At 41.4% G+C, this 26,195-nt stretch overlaps 1 protein-coding gene across 3 annotated transcripts in view; it reads right to left on the minus strand.

Annotated features, from left to right (window-relative positions):
- Positions 1-26,195, minus strand: part of NHSL3 (NHS like 3) — a 353,065-nt gene that overhangs the window by 38,665 nt on the left and 288,205 nt on the right. The gene's annotated exons all lie outside the window — the stretch shown is intronic.

Here is a 26,195-nt window from a genome sequence, read left to right on the forward strand (position 1 = left end):
TGATAGCAAATTAGACAATCTGAGATATTTTGTCTTGGATACGATCCTTCCTCAAAAACGAGGAGGCAACCGGGAAGCCATGCTCAGGAGACTCGAGACTAGGTACATCCTAGAACTCGACAGTAAGATACCTCAGGGTCTGAATTCGAGCGAAGATTTTTATTACATGTCTGTGATTGATCTTAATTGCTTTTAAATGTTGTTTTAAGTATGATCTTAAACTCATTTAGCTGCTGCCTACAAGATAAATTGTTTTAGCTTTCATTTTTCTATTTTTTGCATATTTGCACTTTAGTAAGTCACAGCTGTGATTTCTATAGGTGACTTTTTTGCACTATCTGCACATGAACTTTAGGCAATTTTAGTAATAGAAACTTCTTTAATTAAGGCCCATTTGGGCAGGACTTGGCTTAATCAATTGCATTTGTACCCTTTATCGCACAACGGCATTATCAGATCTGATTCAGTACTCATACATGGTCTGCACACAGGTATACGGGCTAATTAACTGATTTATGGCATTTAGTAACGGGTCTGCATTTGTCATCCTTTGGCAGAAAATTCTACTTGGCGAAGTAAGAGATATATATATAAATATTCACTGAAAAAAACACAGGTTTCAGGGGTGTTATAGTTAGCTGGACTTTTCACTTGTACAAAACCATTGAAATTCCCCCGTTATAGTTAGTTCAGCTAACTATAACTCGCGCGCCCGCAATGCACTGCTGATGACGTCACATATTACATCACTCATGACATGGTCAGTGACATCACTCATGACATCACTGATGACATCTCAAATGACATCACTGATGACATCACTGATGACATCATCCAGTGAATGTGTGTTATTCTGAAAATTAAATATGTTTTATATATGTATATCTCAAGGTCGATGGAAGAATAAATGGGTATATAAGTGTCTAAATGGATGATTTGTTTTTGAAAAATTGATTGTGTAACTGACTGATTAAGTGTATCATAGTGAATACATGGCTTAGTGAGTAATGTTTAAATATGTAAATATCTGTATCAGTCTCTCACTTTGTGTATAAGTGGCTGCATGGGTTGGTGAGTAGCTACATGGGTGTCTATATAGGTTATTAGTTGGTTTTTTGAGTATCAGTCTGAGTGTCTGCATGGTTCGGTGGGGGTATTACGTAGTGCATAGGTGCATGAATGAGTGACTCACTGTTTGTATGTGTTGAACACAGTATGTGTGCAGGACTGTATGGGTGGATGAGTGTGTGTATGGGTGTGTTAGTGAGTGAATGACTGTCTCAATAGTGTCTTTATGAGTAACTACATATGTTTTAAACTAGTATATGTGACTATTGGTGTATATATGTGAGTATATGTGAGAGTGAGAGATTGAAAGAGTTCCTGTATGAATAAGTATGTGTTTCTATAAGTGATTGTTTAAAAGACTAAGTATGTGTAAGTTTCCGTAGAAGTAAGTGTGGTGGTGTGTGTATAACTGTATATGCAAGTAAATGTATGTTTGATTCTTTATTAGCATGAGTGACTATGTGTGTGAGTACCTCTATGGATGAGTGGCATTGTGTAACAGGATGTATAGGTGTATGAGTACATATGATGAGTGAGTACATGTATGAGTGACTGTATTGGACTGTTGGTGAATGAGTGGATGTGTATGTGGATCTTAGAATTACTGAAGAGGTTGTTGTAACTGGTATTGGTATGTCCATTGTTTTGAAAATTTTAGTCTCTATTTTTGAATGTGTGTATCAAAGGTTATATTAGGGTGAGAGGAGGTCTGCCACTCTATCACAAGGATGATGTCATCAGTGATGTCATCAGTGATGTCATTTGAGATGTCATCAGTGATGTCATGAGTGATGTCACTGACCATGTCATGAGTGATGTAATATGTGACGTCATCAGCAGTGCATTGCGGGCGCGCGAGTTATAGTTAGCTGAACTAACTATAACGGGGGAATTTCAATGGTTTTGTACAAGTGAAAAGTCCAGCTAACTATAACACCCCTGAAACCTGTGGTTTTTTCAGTGAATTTCTGAGGTTTTTTAAATGCTAATTCCTAACTATAACGTGCCTGAAACCTATGGTTTTTTCTGTTAATTTCAAAGGTTTTTTAAATGCTAATTTCTAACTATGCCTACAGAGATAGGACATGTGAAGAAAGAAGAAAAAATGCACAGAAAGAAACAAAAGAAGTGCAGAAAGAAGCAACAGAAGTCCTCAAATACGAAGATAAGTGCAGGAAGAAGGATAACGTGCAGAAAGAACAAAAAGAAGAGCAGAAAGAAGCCTTGTTGCAAAATCATCCTGTACCCTCAACTTTTTCAGACGGATACTGGTGGTAACTGAGTCTGACTAACCAGTCCTAGAGCCAGTGCTATGTTAAAAGACACTTAGAATACAGTGAAAACACCTACATACACTAGGGAACATTATGCGTTGGGGTCCCCCTGTGATTAGCCTTACCTCCTCTATAAGCCCCTAGTATATAATAGGGCATGGGGATTAAAACTACCTCTTAAAACAGGCCACAGGGCGTTTTTGCACACGTTAACTCAGGCCCCGTCCCCTCCTTTCACCATTGTGTAAACACGCCCTGTGTCCGTTTTTAGTTGGGAGATTAAGTTCATTTGAGTCCTGAGGGTCCCTAGGGTCCAACTAGCCCACTAGGTACCTCCAGTAAGTGCCACAGAGCTGCGTTGCAGAGAGGTGTAAAAAGTGGCACGGCCTGGACCACCTCTCTGCAATGCAGCTCAGTGGCGCTTACTGGAAGCACTTGGTGGGCTAGTTAGCCCCCAGGGGCCCTCAGTATTGAAGGGAAATTATATCCCCAATTTAAAACGTGCCATGGTGCGTGTTTGCACACGTCACCTCAGGCCCCGTCCCCTCCCTTCACCACTGTGTAAACGCGCCCTGTGGCTGTTCTAAGTTGAGAGATTAAGTCCCCTTGAATCCTAAGGGTCCCTAGGGTCACACTAGACCACTAGGTACCTCCAGTAAGCGCCACAGAGCTGCGTTGCAGAGAGGTGTAAAAAGGGGCTTGGCCTCAGAACACCTGTCTGCAGCGCAGCTCCCTGGCGCATACTGGAGATGCCTGTTGGGGGCGCGTTTGCAGAGTGCTGCATGGAGGGGGCATGGCCTCCGGCACGATGCCAGTCTTTTATTTATTTTATTTTTTTAAGAAGGGGGGCTGTGTGGTTCCCCTTCTTATTCTAATTTATTGGCCCTGATGACCCCATCCCCCAGGGCCTGTCTCCTAATTATATTTTTTTGACCCCAATCCCCAGGGCCGGCCACTGTTTTTTATTATTTTAAAAAAATATATATTTATAGACACACCTAGGACATGCTGGACAAACCGTACGTACCTATCACCATGACGATTTGCGTGATATTCATTAAAAGGCGACTATGCATGCAATTAATCCACGTGGAATGTATTTACACCACTAGTGAAGCTCTGACATGTCTGATGCTCTACCGTGCCTAATCCCGGTAGACACCCTTGTCGTTTATTTATACAAACATGGGTAGCTATTGACGGGCACATTTAATACACATGCACACCAAGCCATTCAAAGGGGATTCGACAAAAATTCGACCAAAACTATGCAAGAAACCCCCCTCACAGTTACTAAAACACACATCCACTGCCGGATGTGTAATACTTTTTATTTTACTCTCTGGAAAGGGGACGAACATCACTTGCGAGTCACAGCGCGCTCCTGACAGAGCCCAATGCTGTGTTACACCCACCATTGCCTGCCGAGTGTCACACACCTCTGTATTGTATTCCACTAGCTAGTGCATATGCTATGACACTCTCTAGCCCATGTGCACTGTAACACCACCCCGTGAAAATGTCATGCCACACTTGTCTTCGCACGGGTTATATTGCCCCATCTAACGTGCCTTCCTCGATGCCTATGTTATAACGCACAGTGCTATGCCATACATATTACAATTTGGGATCCATATCTTTGTCACAGTGCATATGCAACGTTACACTCCCCAGCACATATTTTATATTACAACTTTAGAGACTATTTAGGTTACACAACACTGCCCTGTGCATATTACACTCCAAGGCGCATATCGCATAGCACGCGCTAGTGCCTGTGCTATCTCGCGCTCTCCAATGAATCTGTCATTGCGCACAATGTATTGCATATTATATTTCACGCCTGGTTCATCTTATATCACACTTTTTGGTGCATAGTTTATACCATACACTATATCTAGTTTTCATTTTCAATCGTGCTCTCAGGACTATGTTCTATATAACACTGTGTTCACCTACCCTTTTCACGGGCATTACATTTTGCGATAGGGGGTGGAGGGTCAGGGGGTGTTTTTGCCAAGTGAGCCCGGAGTCACAGTCACTAACGTCTTCTTCTTCCTGAATAAAAGTGAGATTATGCTGCATACTTGTTCATATTTTAAGTAGTTTGCACAGACAAAATGTTTTAAAAACAATAAAGTTTCTAATACCCGCCTTCTCTGAACAGTTAGCTTGCTGCCCCATCCCCCTCCTCCCTATCCTCTGTTGTGTGAATCCATGGACTAGCCTCCTCCGTCCTGCCATGCATGGTCTGATGTGATGCCACTGCCCTCAATTTAGTATGATGTACCAGTCCACTCCTCCTGCCCTCCATTGCCCAATTCTATGCCCCATCATTGACCTCCTGCTTAAACTCTGTGCTTAGCTTGCTGCCCCTATTCTCCTTCCCCCTGCCCTCCGATGTCTTTGTGCATGCCCCTGCTCCATCCTTTTTGCCCACCATGTCCCATGGACCTGCCACTCCTATCTACTCTGAGTGTTCTGTTGAGCTGCCACTCCCCTCCCACCTGCCTAGCATTGTCAGATGACTGTAACCTGTCCCTGCCACCTCCACCCTGCCTGTCCACATGCCATGCCTCTATCCTCTTCCTCCTGTCCTACATGGTCCATTGTACTGCCACACCCTTCTGCCCTCCCTGGTCTGTTGTGCTGCAACTGCTCCTCCTGCCTGCCCCGTGTGGTCTGTTGTGAGGCCCCTTCCCCTGAACTTTCTTGTCTGTGCACAGGTCCTGACCCTCCCTTCTATCCTCCATCGTCCTTTGTGCATGCCCCTGCACCCTCCTTCTTGCCCATCATAGCCATTGTGCTGCCACTAACTCTCCCACTTGCCATGCATGGTCTTCTGTGCTGCCATGGCCCCTCCCACCTTCCCTGTGTGGTCAGTTAGCTGCCCCTGACCCCCTCCCACCTTCCCTCCATGGTCTGTGTGTATGCCATCACAGTCTCACTGTTGCTCTTCATGTTGTGTCTTGCTTCTAGTGCCCATCCTGCCTGACCTCCATGGCTATCTTGCTGCTCCTGCCCTGCCCCCTTGCCCCCAGCCCTCTGTTTACATGTGCAGACCCCTACTCCCTCCCTCCTGGCTTGTCTGTTCCATTGTAATGCCCCTGATCCGTCCCTCCTGCCCTTTATGGTCTGTTATGCTGCAGCCTTTTCTCCTGTCTGTCCATTATGGTCAGCTAGCTACCATTGTCTCTTGCCCCTCTGTTCTCTGTTGTCCATGTGCATGGTCCTGTCCCCTCCCTCTTGCTTTCTATGGATTGTTGTGCTGCACTCCCGTCCTGCATGCTCTGTGTGGTGTATTGTGCTGCTGCAAACCCTGATGCCTGCCCTGCAGGGTCAGTTTGGTGCACCTCTCCATGTCTCTCCTGTCCTCTGTTATCCAAGTCCATGTCCCTATCCCATTTCCTTCCATGATCCAATGTACCATACTTGCGAACATTTTGAACTTGGTAAGAGGGAGATTTTGAAAAAAAACTGGGGTATTGATTTTCCCCTTTGAGTTACATTGAAAAAGAGGATATTGTAGACAGGAGACAGATCAAATAAAGCCCATTTGAGCTTAAAAACATTGGACGTTTCCTGGCTGTATCGGGTCTGTTGGCATGTATGGTTGTACTACCATTGCCTCTTCCTTCTGCCCACAATGGTCTATTACATTGCCACAGCCTTGAAGGAGGGTAGATTTTGTATCACAGGGGGCCCCTGGCCCGTTCTGTCCACACCTGAAGTATGAGACCCTTGTCCTTGCCCTGCCAGCCGCATTTGTAGGCCGTATTAAATTGACCAGCGGGTCCTGTGTTGCTATATAATTATCCTGAGACATCCTTACCACTCAGCCAGCATAAAACCCCTGTGTAGGCCCTTCTGTTCAATATGTAGGCCTCTTTGTTAAATTGACCATAGCTCTGCAATTTTAGTGTATAGCAGTCTGAAGGCAGGTCTGCGAGGCCTTCTGCTCCAAACTAGTAGCCCCCACCCTACCCGAGTGCTCCGTGCTCGGTATCAAAGTTCAACATCCCCCTGAAGCTGTCGACATACAGTAGGCTGCATCCTGGACTGGTACTTGCTTCCTGGGCAGGTTTCCCGCTTTTAAGGAAGTGGCAACCGCAGAGCGTCAAGTTAGGAGAACTGAGGAGATTTTATACATGAATATATTGAATTCCTGTACAACACCCATTATTTTCTGCTTGCTCTATGGAACTTACGATAAGCGATTGGCCTGAGAGACTGACCTTTTCACCCAGTCCATTGTCAGCATTAAGTGGGTAAATGACGAAATGTCTGGTAAAATCTGCAGACGAAGCTTTTGGGTAGCATACGTAGGTAGATGTAGCGTGCAAAGGAGCCCACAAAATGATATAAAAAGGGAGCACCCACAGATATCGACGGACAACCTCGCCGTCTGTATGTAGGTTAACAGGCTGTGCAGGTTTTCCCCAAGAACTGGGAGCTCTTGTCTTCCTTTGCTTAAAATGTCTTGCTCTGCTTTGCTTGAAGTATCTTATTCTATTTTACCTATATGAAATGTCATGTTATGTTTAACCATTGTTCTCTTTACTTTTGCATTTAAAAGATGTTGTATTGTAATTGCAGGAATGCTTGCTCTAAGAGTAAATGTGAGTGTCCCTAGGTAACATTTTCCTTGGTGTAACTTGTTTCTCATGATGCATTTATAGATGTGTTTTCTCTCTCTCTCTGTCAGTCCATTAATTGAGATACAGAGAATATCATGACAGCTGTATGATTATCTGGATTCTGTATTTTGTACTTTATGTCTCTATTCTGCGGTTTCTTTGAAGTTGCATCTTCTCATTAAACTGCCATTGTATTCTGCCTCCAATTCCATGTCTCATATGTCTGTTTTCTTCATTTTTGGAGCAAGCGTTCCTAGGCACCCCGCCTCAAATTAAGGTGCCCCTTTTGTCCCTGACTCACTCTCCTGCTCAGTTCTGTGGTGGCTCCCGGGGCTCTGGGGACCGCCCCTAGCTTCCTTGACCCGTAATAGATCTTCCCTCCAACAGCCTCTCTTGCAAGTCCTGTATTGTTGGTTTGTTGCCCCTGCCCCCCTTTCCACTGCCCTCCATAGTCTGTTGTGCTTCCACGGCCCTTCTTGCCTGCTCAGTGTGGTTAAATTGTTGCCTTTGCACCCTCCTACCTGCCTTCAATTTTCAGAGTCCGTGCCCCTGGCCTCTGCCTCTCAACAGTATCCTAATGAACAACTAGATTGCTAACATTCTATATTTATTACAAAAGTGTGGAACGCCTGACATCATCTTAATGTAATCAAAACTGTACTACCTAGAGCATTCCTTTAGAAATTACATATATGAGAGGGTCTTATTGGCTTCAAAATTATGGTTAGTGCTCTAAAAGACTAAAATAAGGACATATTTTCTGAGTTTTCAAATAGCGACAAAGCACTTTTAAATTATTTGTTATCTTTATGTTTTTTTATCTAGTTGACAACTTGATTAAATGTTGCACTTAGGGGAGAGGATGTGGTGTTCCTTCCAGAACTGCAGACTTTGCAACTGGGGAACCAGGTTGAAGTTTCTGCTTCAGCTCGACATTCTGTGATTCTGGTCAAATCACTTAGTCTCCCCATGTCTACAACCAAAATGAATTTGTTCTTGTGTGATGTAACCAATGCTCATGTAAAGCACTCCAATACCTGACAAGTCTGCACTATATAACACTGCAAAAACACAAAATAATAAGTGTTTTGCACACTTCTGTCATTGGGCTATATTTGGGCTATATCTGGGTGATTTTGGGCTACATTTGGGCTCTTTTGTCTCCAGTGGCCATCTTGGGAGATTTATTTGTTATGAAGGTTCCTAATTTCCTCATGTACTGCAGTCTCCTCAGTCGGAAATGCTTTCAGTTTTTTACTTTGATTCCATCATGAAGGTATTCAGATATGTCACACATTTGCCATAAATTCTGAATGTTAGCACTCTAGTTGCTCATTAGATCACTGTAGTAAAACTACTGTTCACCATGGAAGTCTGCTCCTGGTATTAAAAGTGCATGTTTCAGTCTGCATGTCAGAATTTTTTAATGAAATAGAAGAGGATTTGAGAAGTCACTCAAAATGTGCCCTCATTTTCTTTCTTCAGCATTAATCATAATTTCTATGGCAAAATGAACCCCCTCATTGTGTTCCTTTTTAAATTAAATGTTTTAAGTGTTACCAGTTTATTCCAATCAAGATGGCTTCAGGTGTGCCATACTTTTGTCATAATGAAGACAGTAAGTGCTCTAGTTGTTTTTAAGAACATTCTTGGACATTCTGTCATTGGGCTATACTTGGGCTACATCTGGGTGATATTTGGGCTACATTTGGGCTCTTTTGTCTCTGGTGGCCATCTTGGGAGACTTATTTGTTATGAAGTTTCCTAATTTCCTCATTTACTGCAGTCTCCTCAGTAGGAAATACTTTCAGTTTTTTACTTTGATTCCATCAAGAAGGCATTCAAATGTGTCACACATTTGCCATAAAATCAGAATGTTAGCACTCTTTTTGCTCATTAGATCACTGTAGTAAAGCTACTGCTCACCAGGGAAAACTGCTGCTGGTATTGAAAGTGCATGTTTCAGTCTGCATGTCAGAATTTTTTAATGAAATAGAAGAGGATTTGAGAAGTCACTCAAAATGTGCCCTAATTTTTCTTTCTGCAGCACTAATCATACTTTTTATGGAAAAATGAACCCCCTCATTTTGTTCCTTTTTAAATTAAATGTTTTAAGAGTTACCACTTTAATCCAAGCAAGATGGCTTCAGGTGTGCCATACATTTATCATAAGTAGGACGGTTAGCGCTCTAGTAGTTCTTTGGAACACTCTGGAAAGCTGCAGTAGAACACAAAGGAATCAACTGACAGTCTCTGCCCTTGTTGGATGTACATGTTTTACTGAGAATGTCAGACTTCATTCTCACATGACTGAGAAAGATAATGTGAATTTACAGAAAATAAGCTCTCAGTTTAGCTTATAGATCACCTTCCAAACCTCTGTGGTAAAAGCATGAGAAAATATTTTTCTCTCAATCATGATATCCCAGCAGAAGGCTTTTTCACATGGTGAAATCACCTTAGAACATACCACAATTCCTAAAATGAGTATGGTACCATCAACAAATGATTTATAATGTAACTAAAGTCTTAAAACCTTCTATTAACTGCAATGCTTTTTAATGAGGTGCTATCATGTATATTGGTCCCAAGATGGCTGCCAACACTTCTTGGATGAAGTGCTGACAGCCAATCAGATCTCAGGATGAGATGTGTGGTTAGGCTCCGCCCACATATATATATTGATTTAAATGCTATTTTCTCAGGAACTACTGAACAGATTTACACCAGACCTACAAAAGGCACTTCCTTGACCTGAGGACTACCTCTCTGCCAAATTTCAAGTAACTCTGTTCAGCCGTTCGGGCTGTAGCTGTGTCTAAAGGTCCTATGGAAAAATGCATGGGAAAAACGCGTTTTGGGACCCCCCTTTTTTCTCAGCCCCCGCTTGACGAATCCCCCCGGGACTTTCAGGGTAGGAGCGGAGCGTAGCGCCCCACCTATTTTGAAAATTTCGCGAGGATTCATCGACCGGCGCCAAAGTTATTCCAAATAGAATGTTGCGGATTTCCTATGGAAACAGGGTCCTAACTATAACTATCTACTGGCGACCGCCAGTAGATAATATAGATATCTAGCTCTATCTGGTATATGGCAATAACCCTCCTTTGCATCACACACCATTCATCGAGGGCACAGGAAGACCGCACCGAGCAGAAAACCACACGGGTCCGCAGTTCATATGGAAACACTTTTATTTCTTTTCTTAAGTTCAGCAAAGTGCATGTGCAAAAGATGGTGATAGACTGTATGTATGTATGTATGTATGTATGTATGTATGTATGTATATATATATATATATATATATGTATATATATATATATATATATATATATATATATATATATATATATATATATATATATATATATATATATATATATATATATAAAATCTACTGGCGGTCGCCAGTAGATAGTTATAGTTACAACCTAGTTTCCATAGGAAATCTCAAAATTCTATTTTGAATAACTTTGGCGCCGGTTGACGAATCCTCGCGAAATTTTCAAAACTAATGGGGCGCTCCGTTCAGCTCCTACCCTGAAAGTCTCGGGGTGATTCGTCAAGCGGGGGCCGAGAAAAAGGGGGGTCCCAAAACGTGTTTTCCCCATGCATTTTTCCATAGGACCCTTAGTCGCAGCTACAGCCCGAACGGCTGAACAGAATTACGTGAAATTTGGCAGAGAGGCAGCCATAAGGTCAAGGAAGTGCCTTTTGCAGGTGTAAATTCTGGTGTAAATCTGTTCAGTATTTCCTGAGAAAATAGCATTTAAAAGCATATCAATATCTATACGCGTGCACCGTGCGCGCACTGCGCGCACACCCTGCCGAGCGCGAGCGCAATTCTGATTGGTTGTTAGATGTCGGTAAACATTCGAATCGGTCGAAACCAGGAAGTGTCGGCTGCCATTTTGTCTCTCGCAGTCTGAGGGGGTGAAAAAAAAAGGTGGAGAACGTGAAAAGGGGGCAGAGTGGACAGTTCCTGACCCCTTAGCCTTGGTCACAGAAGGACCATCAAGAGCGAAAAAAACAATTTTGTATTTTTTTTTTAAAAATCGCGAGGTGCGCGCACGGAGCGCGCACGCCGAACCGCGCACGGTGAAAAACCTGAAAAGAAAACATTTCATAAATACATAACTTAGCATTTAAAAAACCGTACAAATTCACTGAAAAAACCATAGGTTTCACACACGTTATAGTTACGAATTAGCATTTAAAAAACCTTGCAAATTCACTTAAAAAACCATAGGTTTCAAACATGTTATAGTCAGCTGAACATTTCACTCGTAAAAAACCAATGAAATTCCCCCGTTATAGTTAGTGCAGGCAACTATAACTCACGCGACCGCAATCCTCTGCTGATGACGTCAGATAGTTATAGTTATCTGAACTAACTATAACGGGGGAATTTCAATGGTTTTTTACGAGTGAAATGTCCCGCTAACTATAACATGTGTGAAACCTATGGTTTTTTAAGTGAATTTGCAAGGTTTTTTAAATGCTAATTCCTAACTATAACGTGTGGTTTCGAAGTTTATATATATTTCCACATGCACAGCGATGTTCAGCAGCATAAATAGGAGAGCACTCGTAGGTCTTCATAAAAAGTTATTTATTGGTGCACAGACCCCCCGCACTGACAGACACGTTTCGGCAATCTGCCTTTTTCGATGTCAGTTTCCTGAAGTGTATGACACATATTTATAGTACTAAACGTGATTACGTGAGTAAAAAAGAAAATATCAAAATCAAAGAAGGTCTCGTAAAGTCACTGCATTATGCAGAATACATGGCGGCCATCTTAGAACTTGTTCCGGAGTCAGTACGAATTCAGATAAATTCATCAGTACTCAAAAGTTATATATACAACTATTTACAAGTGGTTAAGAAAATAGAAATATATATACATTTCATGATGGGGTAATCAAAAATGTCAATCACATGATGATCTGCGATACTTCCATCAGGTGGTCAAAAATTCGACATAGCAGCTTATGGCCAGGTTGAATACCTTTTCATCTCGCCTAAATAAATATTTATTCAGCCGCTTAGATACTACAAAGCTAATAATGGCATATTAGGCCAATTACGCCCTGAATGAGCAAAATCACTCTGAGTACTGTGATTTTAAAGTTTTTAAGTTCAGCAAAGTGCATGTGCAAAAGATGGGGATAGACTATGTACGTATATATATATAGAAAAATGCGTTTTGGGACCCCCCTTTTATCTCAGCCCCCGCTTGACAAATCCCCCCGAGACTTTCAGGGTAGGAGCGGAGCGCCCCACCTATTTTGAATAATTCGCGAGGATTTGTCAACCGGCGCAAAAGTTATTCCAAATAGAATGTTGCGGATTTCCTATGGAAACGTGGTCCTAACTATAACTACCTACTGGCGACCGCCAGTAGGTAATTTTACACACACTTACACACACACACACACACACACACTTACACACACACACACACACACACACACACACACACACACACACACACACACACGTGTTACCATCCTTGCGGGGACTATGTGTGAACACCTGCCTTGTGGGGACTAATACTTCCCAATGTTTTAAAAATACACCAATAACAGAAAAATGTTGAGAAAAAATTCATAGTACTGGATCCTGCTTCAATTCTGCAAATATGTTGTTATTTAATCACGCGCACAGAACCATCTTTGTGGGGACTTGAACACGTGTTACCATCCTTGCGGGGACCTACTTAATAATTATCATTTGTGATTGAATACATTCGTAATCAAATGGCTAAATGTTATTTTTCAGTGCTGTACCTAAATTAGATGATAGTTTACTCAAATATGAGTCGCTCATTGTGTTCTAGGAGCACAGAGAGTATGGATTTTGATGATAACGCATTTTTCAGCAGAAAACAATAGCATATCAAGTGCATGGAAAGGTATTCACAGATACCTAGCCTATTACTGAGTGCTCACAAACTTTAAGGACTATGAAAACAACACAGTTAAATTAATTTAGAGGTCGAAGATCCTGCAATGTGGCCAAGTTGCCATCTGACCACCTAGATCTTTTTGATCAACTTCACCAATTAGCATCATGTTCGTATGTCTGTGCGTTAATAGTTCCCAAAGATATGACACAAGAATATAGTAATGTTAGGGAGCTGACAGAGATAGTGTGTGATGATAATCATATTCACTACATGATTATATTGATGCCAGCTCGTCACAGCTCTAGTGTTGAATTACTGTTACTTTCAAGTCCCCATAAACGTAGTGCGTAATGATGGTTATGTTGAAGTCATATGACATAGTATGTCACTAAGGGGATTCCCAAATTGCCACACAGATAGTGTGTGATTATAGTCTTGTTCAAATCCTCCAAAATATTGTGTCTGATTATAGTCATGCCCAGGTCTCCACAGATATTGTGTTTGGTTTTGGTGTATGATGATAGTCATTCTGCAGTTCATGCAGAAATAGTGCTATTAGAGTAATGCCCTGGTCCCACAGAGATAGTTTGTGATTATAGTTAAGTTCAAAGATAGTATTTGATTGATTAGATGATTATATTGATGCCTAGGTCTCCACAGATATTGTGTGTGATTATATGGTTGCCCAAGTCCCCACAGAGGTAGTGTGTGATTATAGGGATCCCCAGGTCCCCACAGAGATAGTGTGTGAGTAGAGGGAGGCCCAGGTCCTCACAGAGATAGTGTGTGAGTATATGGAGGCCCAGGTCCTCACAGAGGTAGTGTGTGAGTATAAGGATGCGCAGGTCCCCACAGAGATAGTGTGTGATTATAGGGATGCCCAGGTCCCCAGAGAGATAGTGTGTGAGTATATGGAGGCCCAGGTCCTCACAGAGGTAGTGTGTGAGTATAAGGATGCGCAGGTCCCCACAGAGATAGTGTGTGATTATAGGGATGCCCAGGTCCCCAGAGAGATAGTGTGTGAGTATAAGGATGCCCATATCCCCACAGAGATAGTGTGTGAGTATAGGGATGCTTAGGTCCCCACAGAGATAGTGTGTGATTACTTGGATGCCCAGATCCCCACACAGATAGTGTGGGATTATAATCAGATTCAAGCCCCACATTGAAAGTATTATGATAGTGTTGTTCAAATATTCATTCAGAAATAGTGGCATTACAGTATCTCCACAGATATAGCATTTAATTATAGAAGAGAAGTGTTTGTAAAGTTCCAACTACTGTGAGAAAATCCTGTTCACAAATATATCAGCCATCATGACAAGTGCTGGTATTGTCCATTACTGTTATATAACGCCAGTTGTGAAGTGCAAGAGCTGTCCCTCCTACGAAGACCAGTCCTAATGAGTGAGTGCAGTATCAGTAGTTAAACATGTGTGGTGCTGGACTTACTATTTCTCTTTTAGTAGTAGTAACTCACCTTACACTTGTAAATATGGCTCCTCTCCCTTCTTTGGGAAGTGAAGAAATATAGGACTACCCTTTAGAGTAGCTTTACACTCAGATTTAGTGAATAACCAAAAGTTCTAACTCAAAAGTGAAAAAGTAAATTACATGTGTTATTTACCTTTGTGAATAACCCTGTTAAAGTTTTTGACTCCCTAAACTGATATCCATGACCGATTGTTCTCCTATAGTAATATATCTTTGTCTTGTCTGTATCTCCCAGTGGTGGCCAGCATGGCTCACGGGAGGTGGGGTGGGGTGGGCTTGTGTGGGGGGGTCGCAGGTCGTAATGTAATTTAAAAAATAAAATAAACATTTACCTTGCCGCTGGGTCCTGTGTCTCTGCTCCTGCTCTCCTGCGTCCAACTCCGGGAACAGGAAGCACAGCTGGACTCCCCTGACTAATCACAGATTGGTCTGAGCGCCGTGACATGGCGCTCAGCCAGGGGCTGGAGAGGTGGGCATGTTCTCCAAGCAGGATGTAATGCAGCCTGCTTGGAGAACAGGGAAAGTGTGCATTACTGTTTTGGGCGGCCCGAGAGGGCCGGCCAAACACGCATTGCACACTTAGGAGGGTACTACCACTCCTCACCTGCTCTGCAGCCCCGCCCCCTCACGCAAAGCTGCCACAGCAGGAGGACAAAATAAAATGATAACATTACGTTATCCTTTCTTTAACTGCTGCAGAGCAGTGGGGTGACGCTCCTCCGCCTTAGCAAAGGAGCTGCCACTGGTATCTGCTGTGGTAGAGCTGGCAGTGGAATGGTACATAATGGCTGAGAGTCTGGAATGTATGGTTTGTTCTGGAGTCTGTGCAAGTCTGATGTGTGCGTGAGATTAAATGGCAGGAAATTGTGGGTGACAGTTGATGGTCAGACTTACCAGGGAAACAGCCTTCCTCATTTGGTGCTGTAACTTCTTCGATTAACTCCAGGAAAGTCTTAACGCATACCTCTATCTTTTTTCGGACCTCGCTACATCTCCCTCTTCCATTGCTCTCTCCTACGGCCATATCTCATAGTTTATTTTCCACTGATACAGTGTCCCTGTGTTAGTGCTAATTTCTTTCTGTGCCTATATTTGTGTCTCCCTATATCAGAGTCAATGTAAGCCTGTCTCATTAGCAGTGAATGCCCATTTAAGTGTGCTTTCCTGCTTTTACCGTACCATTTTTGCTTTCTGTGTCTATATCTCCCCATGTCACTGCCTCGTGATTCGTCCTCCCATAGTGTTCATTCTGTGTCTTCCTGTCCAATGCCTGTGGCAGTGAGTACTCAAGTCTGTTTCTTCTTGTGCCTATCTGATTTTTTTTTCATAATTTTTTTTTTCCCATGTCTACTCGAGTCCAAGCATCCTATATTAATCTCTCTTTTTATCTGTGTATTTCTGTCTTCCTACATCTGTCTGTTTCCATATCTTCCCATGTCTACCTTCCACTGTCTCTCGTTGTCAGTCTTCCCCTGTGTCCATGACGTCACATGTGTCTATATCCAATGGCTGATTGCAAAACATCAGCAAAATTAAAGTCTGCGGTAAATAGAGCAGACCTATAATTTCCAGGAACTGCGGGACAATGTACAGGGAAGAGTTTTATTTAGAAGGAGCTTCCCAAACACGAGGTGCTGTACACGGAAAAATGCATGCAGCACCAGTAGAGAGAATTACAGATACAAGGATATGATAGGAACTTGTAGAATATAGAGGCAGTCAAGAGTGGAGATTAAGCGACTTCCTCAAATGTGCAAAAAAAAAAATATTTAGCGCAGGAGACACTGTTAAAACTGAAGTGTCAAGGGCCAAACTGTTACTTTAAATTCTTCTAAGAAAATTCATAATTCATTCTTTCTTCACCTGCTATACTTTCAGCTATGAATGCTCATTTGTATATAAACTATCTAAAGACATATAGAAATGCAAAATAAATCGTTTTTTGTGCTAAATCTTTACTTACGCCACGCTTGTGAACACTCACCTTTCTTGTAGCACTCTGATTTAGGTTTATCAAGTTCAGATTGCTCTTGTCATTGTGCCCGTCATTGCACCATTAAACATTTTAAAACTTAAAGCGATTTAGTGTAAAATTCGAATTTTGATAAGAGCAGCTTGCAACATCAAAGCATTTTGCATGTGGAGAAAGCACTAAAATTTGAGAATTGTGTTTTGGAACTAAACTGAAAATAGCCATCACAAGTTGTTATATATGTAGCTATACCTTGCTTTACTTGGACATTTGAGAGTCAAAGTTCTGAGCAAGTTAGTTTTTCAAAGAAAAGCATGTTGCAAACATATATGCCGTACTTAATTCAAGGCTATTACCTTTACCTAAAAGCCAGTGTTTTATATGCTAAGCTCGTGTGCAGACAGCTTCGTGTGACAACACACCAGCCCCTGGATCTCTTCCCTCCCAACTAGAGCCTGCTGCCTGCTGCAGGTGTTTCCCGGGAAGGCGCTCACTGCTGGCGAAGTCAAGCTCACGGCCCTTTGTTATGCTGATCCTGTGGTAGAGCACATTCACACCTCTCCTCGGCCATAGTCATGACAACGGAGGCCAGGGCGAGGCTCTCAACTTGCACATCAACAGGTACACTTGGAGGGCTGCAAACAGGATACAACTGTGTTGTAATATGCTAATTTTGTGTTATGTCAGTTCTGACATCTCTGTGAGGTGATGGGGTTCTAGAGTGCCAACTCATCATGAGCTGGTTGTAAGAATGTTGGGTCAGAGATAGAGATGAATCTGCTGGCAGTTGGGTGGCTGAGCTGTAATACCTGCATCTTCAATTAAAGAACCTGTTTCATCTACAAATGATCTCTGGATTCTTATTCATCCCTCCAAAGTGTACTTTTTAACACTGGCGACGACTGGGATTCTACAGCTCAACTCCAGACTACAGCATGAAGCGTTAATCAAGTAACGGTTTTCATCCTCTCTACTTTGCTGAACTTTCAAGTAAGACTATCTTTCTACTTATTTTGATTTCTGACACACCTCGTCTGGCAACATCAGCATTCCACATCAAACACCTTACAGCCCATCATAACGCTTCTGTTCTGAACGCTAAATGACTTCTCTACTATCTCTTATAATCAAATTACAAGCTAGCGTTTCAATGTGAGACTTATTTCAGCTCAGGAACATATGGTGTAAGAACACATGCCTATCGTTTGACTTATTATGGATTTAACTTCGTAGTTTTGCTGGTCCGGCTGTCAAACGATTTAAATTTGCGACTTACAGTTTTTTGTGACTCGCGCCTTTCCTCGAGCAAACTTCCAGTTCTCGTGCAGCATTGTTCTGATGAGTGAATCGCCATTGTTATCAGCAGCGTCACAGCGTTGGCAGCGTCTTCTGCCGAGCTTGGTGGAACGCATTGAACGTCACAGCTTCCTGGAACGCATTTAACGTCAGCTGCGTCTAACGTCAGCTGCGTCTTCTTCTGAATGGGTTCCTTGGCAACGGCAAAGCAGCGTTTTCTTCCGTGTTTGCTGGAACGCATCTAATGACACAGCGTCACAGCTTCCTGCTACGCGGTGTGAGCAGCGTCTCTTTCTGATTTGGTTCTGTTCCTTAGCAACGGCAAAACGGACGTTTAAGACGCACCTTCTTCCTCGTTGTTTAATCAGACGACTCCATTGTCTGATTTGTTTGCCACACTGTGAAAACGATTCCTCAGCATTTACAGAGCAGCGCTGACACGCACAGCTATTTTCCAGTACGTGTTGTTTTCATTTTGTTGTAGTGTGTCCTTTTGTCAAGAGCAACGCTGACACGCACAGCCACTTACCAGTACGTGCTATTTACATTTCTTTATAGTGTGTCCTTTTGCCATGTTACGCTGACACACACAGCTTTTGAGAAAAGTTAATTACTTTAAACTTGCTTATAACATAGCAAAGTGTGGACCACGTCGTGGGATCATCATTCTGTCACTCTTAATGCAATGCTGTTTTGCACAGCTATTTTCTTGATGGTACAATTACATTGTTACTGCGTGTCATTTTGGTAAATAACGCGGACACACACAGCTTCTAGCATTGGTGAACGTTATCACTGAGCTATACATCACAAATTCCAGTAGGAACTATTACAGTTGGTACTGCGTGTCAATTTGTCAGATTACGCTGGCACGCACAGCTCAATACACTTTACTGATACATGTGTTTTTTTTGACACAAACGATTTTGTTGTAAATTACGATGTCTTTACAGTTTGTTCCCAGGTTCATACTTAATTGATACCTATGATCTTAGCATTTGGTGAGGTTTGAGTGGTTACAAAAGTTAAGAATATTCATAATTTTCGAATATTCATAATTTTTTTTTTTTTTGTTTCTCTTCAAAGTTTCTGAGTCATGCAAAATGTTACGGCTGCACCGTTTTTTTTACAATCACCAGGTGATCCACCTATTAAGTGGTCTAAATGGAAAAAGGTATTTGAGCGTTATGCTCGGGTATGCGGTACCTCTCTCAGTATTGAGAGGAAAACGGCTCTGCTTATGCACTGTCTTGGATCTGAGGGTCAAGATGTCTTTGATCATCTGCCTGACGTTCCAGGCAGTGCTGCTGCGGGTTTAAATGAATTTGAACAATGCATATACAAGCTTGATGCTCATTACCTACCTAAAGTTAGTACTATTTTAGAACGCTATCATTTTGGAAGGCGGATGCAGAAAGAAGGTGAAAGTATAGAAAATTATGTAACAGATCTCAGACGTTTAGCCTCCACTTGCAAATTTGACATCCTGATTGAAGAAAGGATAAGAGATCAATTTATGCTTGGTTGCATCTCTGAGAAAGTGAGAGATGAACTGTGGCTAAAAGATGAACCATCTCTTGATGAAGTCTTAGTAATAGCTAAAAGAATAGAACACTCCTTAGCGTGTGTTAAAGAAATAAAAAAAGATCTTGACAAGGTTGTTTCTGATGTTACAGTTGTTAATACTAATGTGTCCCACAAATCTCCTGAGTCTGTAGGGAAATCCCTGACTAAGGACAAGTCAAGTAATAAGGCTCCAATTCAATTAAAAAAGAGTGGTAAGTGTTATAGGCGTAATAGCACAACTCACTGGGCGAATGATAAGTCTTGTCCTGCCCTAAATATTATATGTTCTTTCTGTAAAAAAAAGGGTCATATGGTGAGTGCATGTAGAATCAAGGCTTCTAAAAGCGCAATAAATGAAATTTCTCAAGAAAATTCAACCGATCTACATGATTTTGAATGTGGACAAATTATAGTTCAGGTTGGAAGTGATGGACCTTTGGATTTTATACTAGTAGAAGGTCATAGAACTAAAGTATTATTTGATTCAGGAGCTAAGATTACAATTGTTTCTAATAAATTCTTTAATGACAATTTGAGCTCCAAGGTAAAACTCTTGAAACCTGACATTCGTCCCACCGCATATGGTGGTGATCCCATTGAACTGAAAGGTTACTTTGTGGGATTAATTGAATTTGAGGATCGTTTTACCTCAGGGAAGATCTATGTTTCTAAAAAGGGGGACAGTATTATTAGCTGGTGGCACCAAAAAGACTTGGGTGTCATGTTAGATCCCAATAGTACACCTCCCATCATTATTAAAGATAGGAATGTCATTAAGTCAATAGACAACACATCCCTACTGTCACAACTTATGACAGAGTATCCCCTGGTCTTTGGTGAAAAGTTGGGTTGCCTTAAGGGTTACTGTCATAGAATAAAATTGATCCCGGGTTCGGTTCCGGTTTCCAGCAAGGTGCGGAATGTTCCTTTTACTGTCAAAGAAGATATGCTCAAAGAAATTGACAAACTTAAATCTCAGGGAATCATTGAAGAGGTTGAAGGGACATCTTGGTTGGCTCCAGTTGTAGCTGCTAGAAAACCGGATGGCTCTCTTAGGTTGTGTGTGGACCTGAGACAGCTTAACAAGTGTGTACTGGTAGACAAATATCCCCTTCCAAACATTTCTGAACTATTGAGCTTGGTGGCTGGAGCGAAAATATTTAGTACAATTGATCTGACGTCCGCATATCATCAAATTTTACTTGATGAATCTTCTAGAGATTTGACTGCATTTGTTACGCCTTTTGGGACGTTCAGATTTATAAGGCTTCCATTTGGCCTGGTTTCTGCTGCTTCAGTGTTTCAACGAGTCATGGAGAAGGTTTTGGTTGATGTTCCGGGGATTTGTGTATATCAAGATGATATTTTGGTGTATGGATCCGATGTAGTGGAGCATGGGAAAAGAGTGAGGCAAGTGCTTAGTAGGCTTACTGCTCACAATTTGACTATTAAGCGGGAAAAGTGTAAGTTTGGTTTGGATAAGATTGACTACTTGGGACATACCATAAGTGCTGATGGGGTTGTTCCAAAAGCTGAGCTAGTAAACACTATTAAAGATCTGATGGCTCCCACATCTAAGGAGGAATTAATGCGCTTTCTTGGTATGGCTGAATACTACAATAAATTTATAAAGAATTTTGCAGACGTAACGTATCACATAAGGAATCTTCTAAAAAAGGGTGAGAAATTTTGTTGGGATGATTCTTGTGAGAAAGAATTTTGTGATTTGAAACTTATGCTGCAAAATGCACCCAATCTTAGAAATTATGATCCCACTAAAACGTCCATTATTTCCACTGATGCAAGTTTGAAGGGACTTGGTGCAGTTCTATATCAGGGGGGTACTGCTCCTGAGAACACCATTATGTTCATTTCGAGAAGTTTGAAAGGGGCTGAAACCAGATATTCAGTCATTGAGCGGGAAGCTTTAGCGGTTTACTGGGCTGTTAAGAAATTCAAAAAATTTTTGTGGGGTACATCTTTTGTTGTTAAGACAGATCACAAACCATTGTGCGAAGTGTTAACTAGCAAAGGCATTGATTCTATTTCGCCGCGTGTTTCGAAATGGGTTGTTGGTTTGCAAGGTTTTGATTTTGTTGTCAAATACATTCCAGGTAGTGAGAATCTTGTGGCAGATGCACTTTCAAGATTGGTTCCGTCTGCTGAACCAAATCTACTTGACTCTGAGAAGGATGTTGATTTTGGTCATCCTCATGATTTTGTATGTGTGGTGGATTTTGAGGTGATTTCTCACAAACGGTGGATAGATGCTTGCAAGGCTGATGCATCTATTCAGGAGGTACTAAAACTAATTTGCAATGGTTGGCATCACAAGGAACAGGGTGGTTCTTTAGTGAAAGATTTTTGGTTGGTGAAGGATCAACTTTCTGATTGTGATGGTTTATTGTTGAGGGGTCACCGTTTGGTTCCACCCACATCTCTAAGAAAGGAATTGTTGAATTTAGCCCATGAGGCGCATCTAGGTATTTCCAAGACGAAGGAAAGAATACGCTCTAGTTATTGGTGGCCAGGTGTGGATACTCAAGTTGAACATCTGGTTCGAGAATGTGTTCAGTGTACCTTAAGTGAAAAAGGCCTTAAGACTAGAACTCAACCTATGGAAAAAAGATCTCGCCCTAGTGGTCCGTGGAAAGATATTGCTTTAGATATTTTAGGACCTATTCATGGGGATGGTTCAGACTCGTTTGTTATTGTAATTATGGATTTGTTTTCAAGGTGGCCGGAGATATTTGTTGTGAAAAGTATAGACACTAAGAGTGTTATAGTTTGCTTAAAGAAACTCATAGCTAAGGAAGGTATTCCTGAGACTATTTTGACTGACAATGGGGTTCAATTAGTCTCTGCTGAAATGGAAAATTTTCTTAGTGGTTGTGGTATTGTACATAAGAAGTGTGCTCTGTATCACCCAGAGTCAAATGGCACTGTAGAGAGATTTAATCGTGTTCTTAAAGATACTATCTCTTTAGCCAAGCAGAATGGACTTGACTGGAGAGAGGAAATATCCAAAAGAGTCTGTATATATCGTTTTGCTCCTCATTCTACAACTGGAAAGTCTCCTTTTCTTTTGTTTCGGGGAAGGAATCCTGATACATTTCTAGAACCCCCTTGGGTGAACAAATTTCTGTCAACCAGGGGTGAAGTTGAGGGTTCTATTTCCTGGAAGGACAAGGAGGATTCCATGTGTATCAAGAGTAAAGAAAACTATGATATGCGACATGCTGTCAAAGTGACAAAAGTATTAGTTGGCGACATGGTTAGGATTAAAAAACCTGGGTTTTGTGTTGCTGGTGCTAAATTTTCCAAACCTATTAAAGTGATAAAAGTTTTTAATAATGCAATAAGAACTGCTGATCACAGAGTGTGGAATTTGAGTCGGGTAGCTTTGTGTAAAGGTAATGAGGAAGTGTCTTTTTCTCAGGATTTGCCAACAAAGAATGCAGTTCCTCGAGGGGAAATAAGACCTACCAGAATTTCACGACCTACCAGAGTTTCACGCACACCTTCTTATTTGAAGGATTATGTTGTATAATGTTATGTTGTTGATTGTATTTTCAATGTACATGTAAGGAGGGAGATATGTTGTAATATGCTAATTTTGTGTTATGTCAGTTCTGACATCTCTGTGAGGTGATGGGGTTCTAGAGTGCCAACTCATCATGAGCTGGTTGTAAGAATGTTGGGTCAGAGATAGAGATGAATCTGCTGGCAGTTGGGTGGCTGAGCTGTAATACCTGCATCTTCAATTAAAGAACCTGTTTCATCTACAAATGATCTCTGGACTCTTATTCATCCCTCCAAAGTGTACTTTTTAACAAACTGCCTGCATGTTTCAGGTTGCAGAGTTAGCCAAGACAGAGCGGTAACTTTCATTCCCAGTAAAGAGGAAATAGACATTTCGGTACCTTAATCGCTTGACTTGGAAACCCAATTCAAAAATCGACTACCATCTGCAAGCCACGTTTACGAATATAATAGAATTCACCTAACAAAATTAATTGCATATCCCTAGTGAAAGAAACATCTTTCCTATAAAGTCTGTAAACAGTTGCTCAAAAACAAGCCGATTTAAACTCATGTATTAACGGTTGGTTGTTTTTGAAATTCACACAATGTAAGCTACTTTGTATGAGTTTGAACCTTTAACTTGATTTAAGATTAGCGCACAAACACATCTGAAACTTTTATCTTTCCTTTTTCCTGTACAACTACAGGCCCACAAGCACCAGAATAAAAAAAATTAAAAAACAACAAATACAAGCAAAGCAATAGGTCTCCTCTTTTGGGGCAAAAAACCTAGTGCTATGATGTGTGCGCCCAAATCACCACACGTGCATTTATGCATCATGACGCTATGGCAGCCCCAACGTGATGATGTATGTGTGTGCATGTGTCACAACGCATGCATAAGCAATTTCTTTTTTAACTTTCCATTCATGGTTGGCAGATTTGCACCATGGAGCGGTACATTTTTAAAAAGTGAATGAAAGCACACTTAAGAAAAGGAGTGGCCTGGTAGGAAATCGCAGCTGCCAAGATCTCCTAAAAACAGGATGAGGAGGGACAGGACACCAACAGAGGAGCAGAGTGGCAGGGGTAGGAAGTCAACTTTGCTGTCAGCAGTGATTGAAATTAACCAGTGGCAAGGGAAGGGATGAGAAGCAACAGAAAGAAGAGGGATGATAAAAACACAGAGCAGATGAGGGCATGGATTTGAAAAAGAAGCAGAACACAATTCAGAGGTGGAAAGAAAGAAAACACATGTAAACAAAACAAACAAGCATTGGTAAATGCATTAGGTTTCACCTATGTGATTAATAATAAGCTGTTTTTTCGTTGTAAGATGTAGCTTGCTGAGTAGTTGTACAATATAAGTTACAGAAAGTCTGTTAAAGTGTTATGACTTGTTTGTGTACAAAAAGACAATATATTGTGCTGTTACTAGTCGTATAGTGCGGGCAATTAAAAGTAACATTTTTAAAAATGAAATTAAAGTGGGAAATAATTGAATTAATTGATGTAATTGCAATTCTATGTGTTTAGAGGAGTTGTGACAACTTTTGGCCCTAGTGCCACTGCACCTGCTGCACCATTCAAATTACCCTATTGCCTGTAAAGTAATTGCACTTGTGACTGCCCGTGTAGTGGTAAAATATTGCAATGTTTGGTGTTTAAAGGGGTTCCTAGAGCTTTGGGCACTGGTGTCACTGCACCTGCTGCACCATTGAGATCATGACCCTAGTGCCTGCAAGGGAACTGCTTATTTAGTAGTTAAATATAGCAATATTTGGTGTTTAGTGGGGTCCCTAGAGATTTTGACCCCACTGCACCTGCTGCACCATTCAAAGCAGGCCCCTTAACTGCAATTTTAACTGCCTGTTTAGTAGTTGAATATAACAATATTATGTGTTTAGAGGAGTTCTGACAACTTTTGGGCCTGGTGCTACTGCACCTCCTGCACCATTCAAACCATGACCCTGTTGTCTTTAAGGTAACTGCACTTTGGTTTGCCAGTTTAGGAATAACATATAGCAATATTAGATGTTTAGTGGGGTGCCTGGAGCTTTTGGTCCCAGTGCCACTACACCTGCTGCACTATTGAAATCAGAAACCCTAGTGCTTGCTAGATAACTGCACTTCACCCATTTCCAATACAAAGTTAGCATATGTGGTGTCACATAAATCCTCGCTTCTCACCAATTCAGGAGAGAAAAAAACTATTTTGGTGCATCCTCCATTTCATTTGATTGTTCTTCGCCCACCCTTTGGAATGTCAAAAAACTGTTTTAATTTGTAAAGCCTTAGGAACAGTTTTAAATAAAAAAATTCAAATGATTTAGTCACATATTATGACAATATTTGAATATATATTCCAAGAAGTTCAGTAATGTTATAAGAGCATGCCTTTTCTGGTAAACTCCTGACATAACATTGCTTCAGTTCCCTGCCTGCAAGAACGTAGCCCTTTGTGAAATGCAACTCCAAATCACTCACTCATCCAGCCATCATTTAAAATAACATATTCTATTGTGTATATTCATATCCAAACAAAGAAAAAGCAAAATAAAGACTCTGAATTCCTGGTAAAAGCAGTAAGATGTAACAATAGGCATTGATGCCTGTTAGTTATGTGCAAAACAAGATCATATAAGTTTAAATTGAATTACAGTGTTAAGCACCATCATTGTTTAATTGCAGATTTGCATCTAATGGCAATAGTGAAATGTTTTCGGATTTGAAACTGATCCAAATTGCTTTAGCAATGTTCATAAAACCACTAACAATTTTCAGACACAAAATGTCTAAATTCAATAGCTTCATATTAATAAAGTTTTATTTTAATAAATAGAGGAAAGGTTAATATGCATGAAAAATACTTGGATAGACACAAGCAATTGAGCTTTCCCAAATGTCTATCCTATCTGCTGCTAGTATGTGATTCTGCAGAGCAAAGTGTGTTTAAATGCAAAGTGTGTTTAAGACTGCAGTACCGCTACCTGTCTACAGGGGCAGAGCTGAGCAAAAATATAAACACACTTGATGAAACACAGGTCCCCACAAGGTCATTTTTTTAAAAGTTGTAAAAATTGGCACAGGTGTTCTTGAAGTCATTTTTTATCATTTAGAAGACATTGCCTTGTGGGGACCTGGGTTCAGGTCCCCACAGTGCAATCAAGTGTGTGTGTGTGTACACACACACACACACACACACACACACACACACACACACACACACACACACACACACACACACACACACACACACACACACACACACACACACACACACACACACACACACACACACACACACACACACACACACACACACACACACACACACACACACACACACACACACACACACACACACACACACACACACACACACACACACACACACACACACACACACACACACACACACACACACACACACACACACACACACACACACA

This window comes from Triturus cristatus, chromosome 3_2, assembly GCF_964204655.1.
Source record: "Triturus cristatus chromosome 3_2, aTriCri1.1, whole genome shotgun sequence".
Taxonomy (NCBI): domain Eukaryota; kingdom Metazoa; phylum Chordata; class Amphibia; order Caudata; family Salamandridae; genus Triturus; species Triturus cristatus.